The 9,082-nt window shown below is 42.8% G+C and overlaps 1 non-coding gene across 1 annotated transcript; it reads left to right on the forward strand.

Annotated features, from left to right (window-relative positions):
• Window positions 1-7,901: 7,901 nt before the first annotated feature.
• Window positions 7,902-8,031, forward strand: LOC117704779 (small nucleolar RNA SNORA17). The gene has a single exon (XR_004606309.1). It is a non-coding gene; the product is annotated as a small nucleolar RNA SNORA17 (small nucleolar RNA).
• Window positions 8,032-9,082: the final 1,051 nt, after the last annotated feature.

Here is a 9,082-nt window from a genome sequence, read left to right on the forward strand (position 1 = left end):
TTCAATTTCCAGCAACCACATGGTGGTTCACAACCATCTATAATGGGATCTGATGCCCTCTTCTGGTGTGTCTGAAGACAGTGACACTGTACTCATATACATAAAATAAATAACTGAACCAAAGAAGAAGAAACACTTAACCAAAGCAGGACTAAAGCCCCGGAGGGCAACTCCAAGTCCTGGAGCTCCACATGAGAAGACAGAGTGCTGCTCAGATGGCTCCATCCTTCCAGCTTTTCTGCCTGCAAGATAATCCTCCCTCATGAGCTTACACACACGGAGACGGGGGTAACGCACAAATAAATAAACAAACATAAAACAAAACAAAAATGAGATAAAAATTGCAGGAATTAGGAAATGTCTTCAATCATATCCTTATATGTAACTAGCTCAGTTCATTAATAAAGAGGCACAGATTGCCTCAACAGATTGAAAAGAAAACTGGATCCAACTTTCTGTTTTCACCAAGGAACACACCTCACTAGTATAATCACCCAGGGACTAAAAGTCATAGCATATGAAACAATCTACCAAGCAAATAGGAACAAAAAAATACAAGCTAGTGTAACTATTCTGATATCTGATAAAAAACGATTTCAAATAAAAGTCAGTTAAAATATGAAGACGTGCATTATCAATAAAAGGAACAATTTGTCAAGAAACTATAACAATTGTAACTTTGTATCCATGAAAAAGGATGAGATCCTCCTTCCCGTCTGGGCCTAGGAACTGAGCAGATCCAAGATGACAGCTCTGCCCCCAATCACACAGAACCCAGAGGAAGTGGAGCTCCCAGGAACTCTAACCTGGACAGAATCTTAGGTAAGCAGACAGCAACGTTCACGTAACAGGGAGTAACTGGGACCCACAAGGACCCAGGAAGTCACTCCCAGCCTGGAGCACTGGTTCCTTCCAGTCTGGGACAGAGCACTGAGCAGATCTTGGGTGGCAGCTCTGCCCCCAATCTCTAAGAACCCAGAGGAAACAGGGCTCCCAGAGCTCTAACCTGGGCAGCATCCTGTCTGCACTTGAGCACTGAGCAGATTTTGGGCCCCAGCGCTTACCCCAGTAGTGACACCTACCCCACAAAATTCTGATACAACCAAGATAATAGGAAAGACAGGCTCCAGTCAGGGACAGGGCAGGTAGCACTAAGGAGATACAGATGGCAAAAGGCAAGCGCAAGAACATAAGCATCAGTAACCCAGGGTACTTGGCATCATTAGAACCTAGTTCTCCCACACTAGAAAGTCCTAAATTCCCCATATCACCAGGAAAGCAAGATTCAGATTTAAAATCACTTCTAATGATGATGATAGAGGACTTTAAGAAGGACATAAATAACACTCTCAAGGAATTTGAGGAGAACACAGGTAAACAGGTAGCAGTCCTTAAAGAGGAAACACAAAAATCCCTTAAAGAATTACAAGAGAACACAACCAAACAGGTAAAGGAATTGAACAAAACCATCCAGGACACAAAAATGGAAGTAGAAACAATCAAGAAATCACAAAGGGAGACTATGCTGGAGACAGAAAACCTAGGAAAGAAATCAGGAGTCATAGACACAAGCATCACCAACAGAATACAAGAGATAGAAGAGAGAATCTCAGGTGCAGAAGATACCATAGAAAATATCAACACAACTGTCAAAGAAAATGCAAAGTGCAAAAAGTTCTTAACACAAAATATCCAGGAAATCCAGGACACAATGAGGAAACCAAACCTAAGGATAATAGGTATAGATGGCCCTTAAAGGGCCAATAAATATCTTCAACAAAATTATAGAAGAAAACTTCCCTAATCTAAAGAAAGAGATGCCCATAAACATACAAGAAGACTATAGAATGCCAAATAGACTAGACCAGAAAAGAAATACCTCCCATCACATAATAATCAAAACACCAAGTGCACAAAACAAAGAAAGAATATTAAATGCAGTAAGGGAGAAAGGCCAAGTAACATATAAAGGCAGACCTATCAGAATTACACCAGACTTCTCACCAGTTACTATAAAAGCTAGAAGATGCTGGAAAGATGTCATACAGACCCTAAGAGAACACAAATGCCAGCCCAGGCTACTATACCCAGCAAAACTCTCAATTACCATAGATGGAGAAATCAAGATATTCCATGACAAAACCAAATTTACACAATATCTTTCCACAAACCCAGCATTACAAAAGATAATAGCAGGAAAGCTCCAATACAAGGAGGGAAATTATACTCTGGAAAGAGCAAGAAAGTAACCCTCTTCCAACAAATCCAAAAGCAGATAGCCACACAAAGATAACTTCACCTCGAATAACAAAAATAACAGGAGACAACAATCACTGTTCCTTAATATCTCTTAACACCAATGAACTCAGTTCCCCAATTAAAAGACATAGGCTAATGGACTGGATACATAAATGGGATCCAGCATTTTGCTGCATACAGGAAACCCACCTCAGTGCAAAGACAGACTCTACCTTAGTGTAAAAGGCTGGAAAACAATTTTTCAAGCAAATGGTCCTAAGAAACAAGTTGGAGTAGCCATTCTAAAATCTCCAGCCTGAGAACACAAAGGGGGGGGGGGGGAGACTCATGGCTCCACCTGTATAGGTAGTTGAGGGTGGCCTTGCCAGGAAGTGGACAGCCTTGGTACCTGAAAGTTTGGATTCCCTAGTGTTGGGGAATTGCAAGAGAAGGGAGGCAGGAATGAGAGGATGGTAGGAGCACACCCTCATAGTAATTGGAGGTGGGGAATGGAGTAAGGGGTTAGGCATCAGTGGAAGTGGAGGGTCTAGGTGCCCGAAAGTTTGGATTCCCTGATGTTGGGGAATTTGAGAGCAGGAAGATAAAAATGGGAGGATGGTGGGAGCACACCCTCATAGAAACTCACAGAATTATATGGATTAGACATGACAGAGGCAGGCCGCCAGAAGACTAGATTCCAGAATTCAAACAAACAATTATCTTGGTACTAAAATTTGTTTTGAGAATTGTATATTGCAGAATACACAGCCTCGGTATATCTACTCATCAGGCAAGCTGAGCAGACCTGCTCGAACCTCTGATGTTCTGGAATTCCAGCTGGATGCAGTGAAGACACAGTGTCAGAGGCTTATCAATTTACTCTTCCCCCAACCCCTCTTCTAATATCTCAACACCCATAATCAGCTTGAAGAAGTTAATGAAGAGTCAATGCCCCTATTTCCTGGGCTTGGGGACTGAGGTGGTTAATATTGGGCTGTCTTTCTAGGGAAAAGTAGTGGTTTTGGTGGAACAGGGAGGATTAGCTAGGATTTATTGCATAGCCATAACCTACTGGTAGAAATATGTATAATTGTTATTAAGATGAAGTTATAATTTCTTAAATGGTACAAAATTTACTGATTTCAAATTTAAGGTTTTCATTGGTATGAGCTTCTTATTAATATAAAAGTGAGATGAATATTGTTACTATCATAGGCATTGTGCCTGTATAACACGTTTAGGAATACAAGGCTTAGACCCAGTCCTTCTTTAACTTTTTAAACTTATTTGAGATGGTTAGCCTGTGAGTTAAGGGCCTATAGCAAATTCATGGCTCTGAGTTTATTGTAGGGTGTTTTCTATATTTTATTTAGAAATAGTTGAGAGGAGTTAACAGACAACAGTCCAGATTGCCTTACATAAATAGTTGGTTTTCAAAACATCAGAAATCCACAGAATTGACATTACAAACATTTCTGTATTAATGTTCATTTTGATTAGAGACCTGTCTGCTCCTGGCAGCTTCCTGTCTTGGATTCTAAGAAGAAATTGAGCATCTTTGGAGTTATTCCAATTGTGGTGAGACAGCCACTAGGCAAGAATTGCCTCTTTTCATCTACAGACAAATCACTGACCAGAAAAGGACACATTTGCAGAATAATCGACTGATTATATCTGCCAAGACAGAGTAATCAGCCCTTAATAATTCTGGATCACTAGGTCTGTCAGATGATCCTGGGCCAGAAGGCTGAAGATCGGATGCTCCAACATTCTCTAGTATAGGGACTGTCCAGGTGTTCAGTGGTCTCTATAAATTGGCTATGTTTTAGAAGGTATGCTTTGTGCTTCACATAATTTCAGTTAATTCAGTCATTCTGGATTTCCTACAGGGTTGAAGACTTATAGTCTCATAGTCAATCTCAGCTACTTACTTTGAGAGAAAAGATTTGAGAGGATGGTTTTCAGCTGACATTTATTCTAAAGCCAAGAAAAAAAAAAAAAAGCCAGGTTCAGAACTAAGTCTTTTAGTTAGGAGAGATGACAGAGGTTCTGCTTAGTCAACAAAATGATGGACTGGGTTTTAGGTCTATCTTGCACCTTACTGACATAAATTGGTATAGTTATGCTCTAACTGTATTTTGAGAGAAAAGTTTTTTTTAACAGGAAGGGTGATATGTAGGAGGAGCTAAGGTGGGAGGAGTAAGGAGAGGAGGAGTAAGGAGAGGAGGAGGAGGAGAGGAGGAGCTAGGTGATGAGAGAGAAAGAGAGAGGGGGGCCAGACATGGAGGCAGATGTTCACATGTCTCTGCCAGTCAAAGATAGTTGATATATCTAGGTTGGGTATTAGGCTACACTTCTGACTGATATTGAGCATTACCAAATTTATAAAGCCATTGGTTAACATTAAAAAATTGTATAAAAGCAAAAAGGAGAAGGGGGTATGGGATAGGGGTTTTCTAGGGAGGGGAAATGGGGAAAGGGGATGGCATCTGAAATGTAAATAAAATATCCAATAAAAAAAAAAAGAAAAAAAAAAAGAAAGAAAGAAAGAAAAGAAAAAGGATGAGATGGAGCCAGGACAGCTCAATGTAATATTAATGATAGCCAGCAGAGGGAGAGCTAGGCTAGAATTACCCTGAACCAGTGACTATAATGGGCATTCGAGAGTGAAAACTAAGGCCCTAAAGAATTAAAAGTACATTGGAAACTACTTAAAAATGTACTACACTCTATTCCGACATGGGAAGGGTAGGTAGGTTGGTGTGGAGGTTACATGTGTATGGAGCACTCCAATTCTCTTGGTGTCCACCTGTCACTAGCCGCAGTCACTGCTGCAGAACAGGCTTATGTACCCAACAGCCTTATACAGTGCTTTGGACTTTCATTCTCTGTCTGTGACTTTAGTTAGAACACCAAGGACCCAGCACAGCATCCGTGTGTGCGACTGGGAGCACAGCCTTGTCGGGTCCTTTGAGGCATCTCAGAATGCTTTTTCCTTGTTAGCTTGACTTAGAATCACCTGGAGATGGGCCTCCCAGCATGTTTGTGGGGGAGGAGGGGCTACCTTGTGTTAACTGTTGGTGGTGCCATTCCCTGGCTGGGCTCCAGACAGTATATGTGGGGGAAGGGAGGTGAGCAATGGCACATGTCCATCCATTGCTTTCTGCTTCTTGACTATAAATGCAATGTGACCAGCTCTCTCAAGCTTCCTGTCACTAAAACTTCCTAGCAACAGAAAGGGGACTGTAACATGTAACTGTGAGCCAAAATAAACCCTCTCTCCTAGGGGATTTGGGGTTTTTTTGGTTTTGGTTTGGTTTTTGTTTTTTGACAAGGCCTTGTTATGTAGCCCTGGCTTGTCTGAAACTCATTATATAGATCAGGCTGCGCTGGAACTCATAAAGATTCATCTGTCTCCCAAGTCCCGGGAGTAAAGGCATGTACCACCATGCCTTGCTCTTAACTTTTTTTTTTTTTTTTTTTTTTTTTGGCCTGGGTATCTTACCACAGGTGGTGGTTTGAATAGGAATGTCCCCATGAGCTCATGTATTGAATGCTTGGTCATTAGGGAGTGGTGGTGCTACTTGACAGGGGGATTAGGAGGTGTGACCTTATTGGAGTGGGTGTGGCCTTATTAGAGGAAGTGTGTCACTGGGGATGGGCTTTGCGGTTTCAGGGACCCAAGCCAGGCCTAATGCCTCTTTCCTCCTGCTGCCTTGGATCTGGATGTAGAACTCTCAGCTACCATGTTTGCCTATGTGTCATCATGCATCCCACCCTGATGATAATGAAACTGTAAGCACGAGCCAGTTAATGCTTTCTTTTACAAGAGATGCCATGATTGTGGTGTCTCTTTATAGCAATAAAACCCTGACTAAACAGATGGGTGCATAGGACTCTATTGTCCTAGCCCCTAATATATATATATATATATATATATATATATATATATATATATATATATATATAAATTTTTCCGTAATGAAATATAGCACATCCATGAAAACTCACACTCAGAAGACGAAATTCAAGAAGTCCTCTACAAAGCAATGAAAAGGCACTGTCAAACTTTGCGAGAGTCAGATCTACAAAACTCTTGAAATTAATCAAATTATAGCAAACTGATAGACACTCATTCAAAAACAGACTAAAAACAAAAATCCTTGCTGAATCTCAATAAAAGGACTAGACTTGTGGCGTTATTTTCTGATCTATTTCTCTTCCCCATTCTTTATGGAGCCTTAGAACCCAAAGGTCACAGTAGTTCTACTGGTGGTCAACAACCTGTGGCCATCAGAGGAGTCAGGTTTTAAAACTTCAGAAAGCTTCCCAGATGGCAGAGTGCTTGCTTGCCACAAACAAAGCTCTGGGCTTCATTGCTAACACAGCCAAAGAAGAAAGAGAGCCAAAGAAGAAAGAGAGCAGTTTCCTACAGAATATTCTTATTGTTTGATCCAGAAAGATCCGTTTCCTGAAGTTATCCCCATCTAATCTGAGTTGGAGATTTTTCTGCAGGAAAATTCTGTTTGCCAACGCAGTTGTCAGCAACTGTTCAGCATCAGGTGCTGCCTGGGACAGTGATGCCACTTGAGTTAAGCACAAGCTTGATAAAACTGTAAGATTTTGGAAGTAAAATGTCTGAAATGAAAAGATCTAACTTAATCCTGAGGATGGAGATATATCTGTACCTATGCTACGTCTGTATCTATACCATCTGCCTATATCTATCTATATAATCAGTATCAATATCATCTATCTCTACCTCTTTATCATCTACAGATCTCTATCCTTATATCTATATCATCAATCCATGTCTGTGTCAATGCACGCAGGAGGGGATGCTCACAGAAAATTAGAGCAATCCTTAATGTTTCTTATCTGTCCAGTCTTGATGCCCTGCTTGATGGTGTCAGACACTTACATTTTTCTTCATTCTTTTCCTTTTGTTTTCTGATGGGATTATCTCAGTGGACTCTCTTCAAGGCCATTAATTATTTCTTCCACCATCTGAAATCTAAGCAGGACATAAAGGCTAAAGCAGAGTTGTAAACTGTGAGCCTCTTAGCAAAAGATGAGAAGACTTACTGTTTATGGCCATTTGAATGGGAATGGCCCCCACAGGCTTGTATATGTCTGGTCCCCAGTTGGCAGAACTATTTGAGAAGGATTAGGAGGTGTGGCTAACATGGAGGAAACATGCAACTGGAGGTGGGCTTTGAAGTTTCAAAAGCTCATGTCAGGCCCTGTCTCTCTCTCTCTCTCTCTCTCTCTCTCTCTCTCTCCATCTACACACACACACACACACACACACACACACACACACACACACATCCTTCATGGTTATAGATTAGATGGAAACTTTCAGCTGCTGCTCCAGTGTCATGCCTGCCTGCTGCCATGCTCCAGCCATGATTGTCAGGGACTAACTCTCTGAAACTGTAACCAAGTTCCCAATTAAATGCTTTCTTTCATAAGATGCCTTGGTCATGGTTTTTCTTTACAATAATAGAATAGTAACTGGGACACCATTTAAAGAGTATAAGAAAATCTATAATCAGTAGCTGACCACTAAGCCATGGAGCAGAAATAAAAATTGTACACTCAAAAAAGGTATAAATCTGATTATATGAAATGTCCATCTTTTGATAAAAATTATGAAACTCTCTGCCCCTAGAGGCTTTGCATGTGTGACTGCTGTGTCACATGTGCGTCAATAGGTGGCAGAGGGGAGAGAGGCGATGTCTATGCTCAGTGTTCTGACTTATGAACATCTAAATAAAAGAAGCAAGCGGTGGAGAAATGGAAGAGAAAAGAGAAACAGAAGGATGTGGGCACAATGAAAAGAGGCAGAGCTGGAGACTTGAGGGTAGTAAGGAACAGTCTGATGTGAGTAGATGGTGATGTCACCTGGGACGATGGTGGGGTCTTAGCCTGTGCTGCCACTGAGGGCCATGTCTGGGTCTGTGGCCCTGCAGCAGCAGGAGTCTGTTACCACCAAAGACCAGGTAACAGACTGGTAACGTCCCTGGTCTGGGCAGCCATTCTGGGACATGTAGATGTCTGAGGGCTATGCAGAACTGGCCCCACCCCTTGCCTGGGAATTATGGGAGAGCTGGTCCTGGGGAAGTGGGGGCATGAGAGCTGACCCTGCCCCTAGCCAGCTGAAGTACTCAGGAAAGAAGGTCCTGCACATTGTCCAAAAAGCACAGTGGACCTAGCCCTGGTTACAGGAGTTATAGATGAGCAGTCCTGATGGTATGAGTGTGGGAAAGCCCACCCTGCCGCTCATCTCCTGAGAAGTGGCATGAATCAGGGAGACACCCTTCTCCCCACAGCCCCTTGCCACCTGCAGCAGGTGTGAGACCTGGCTCTGGGGTCATGAGAGCAGGAGAGCTGCCCCTGTCCCTCACCAGCTGCAGCACTTGGGAAAGCAGGCTCTGAACCTCCCCTGAGCAGCACAGTAGAGCTGACCCTGTTGGCAGGGGTTTGGATGGCCAGCCCCAAGAACATGAGTGTGGGAGGGCTGGCCCTACCACTTGTCTGCTGTGTAGTGACATGTGTAAGGAAGAGATGATTCCCTCTACCCCCAGGCCCTTGCCACATACAGCAGACAGAAGAGTTGGCCCCGAGATCATCGGAGCAGGAGAACTGGCCCTGTCCCCCACCTACTAGAGCTCTCAGGACATCGAGCCTTGCACCTAGCCTGGGCAGCATAGTGAAACTGGCCCTGGATGTAGGAGTTGCAGATATGCTGGCCTCTAGGGCATGAGCATTGGCAATTCAGCTCCCCTTTTGCCCTCACTATGTGTACCAGGAGGGAAAGCTGGCCCTACTAAGGTCATGA

This window comes from Arvicanthis niloticus, chromosome 2 (assembly GCF_011762505.2).
Source record: "Arvicanthis niloticus isolate mArvNil1 chromosome 2, mArvNil1.pat.X, whole genome shotgun sequence".
NCBI classification, from domain to species: domain Eukaryota; kingdom Metazoa; phylum Chordata; class Mammalia; order Rodentia; family Muridae; genus Arvicanthis; species Arvicanthis niloticus.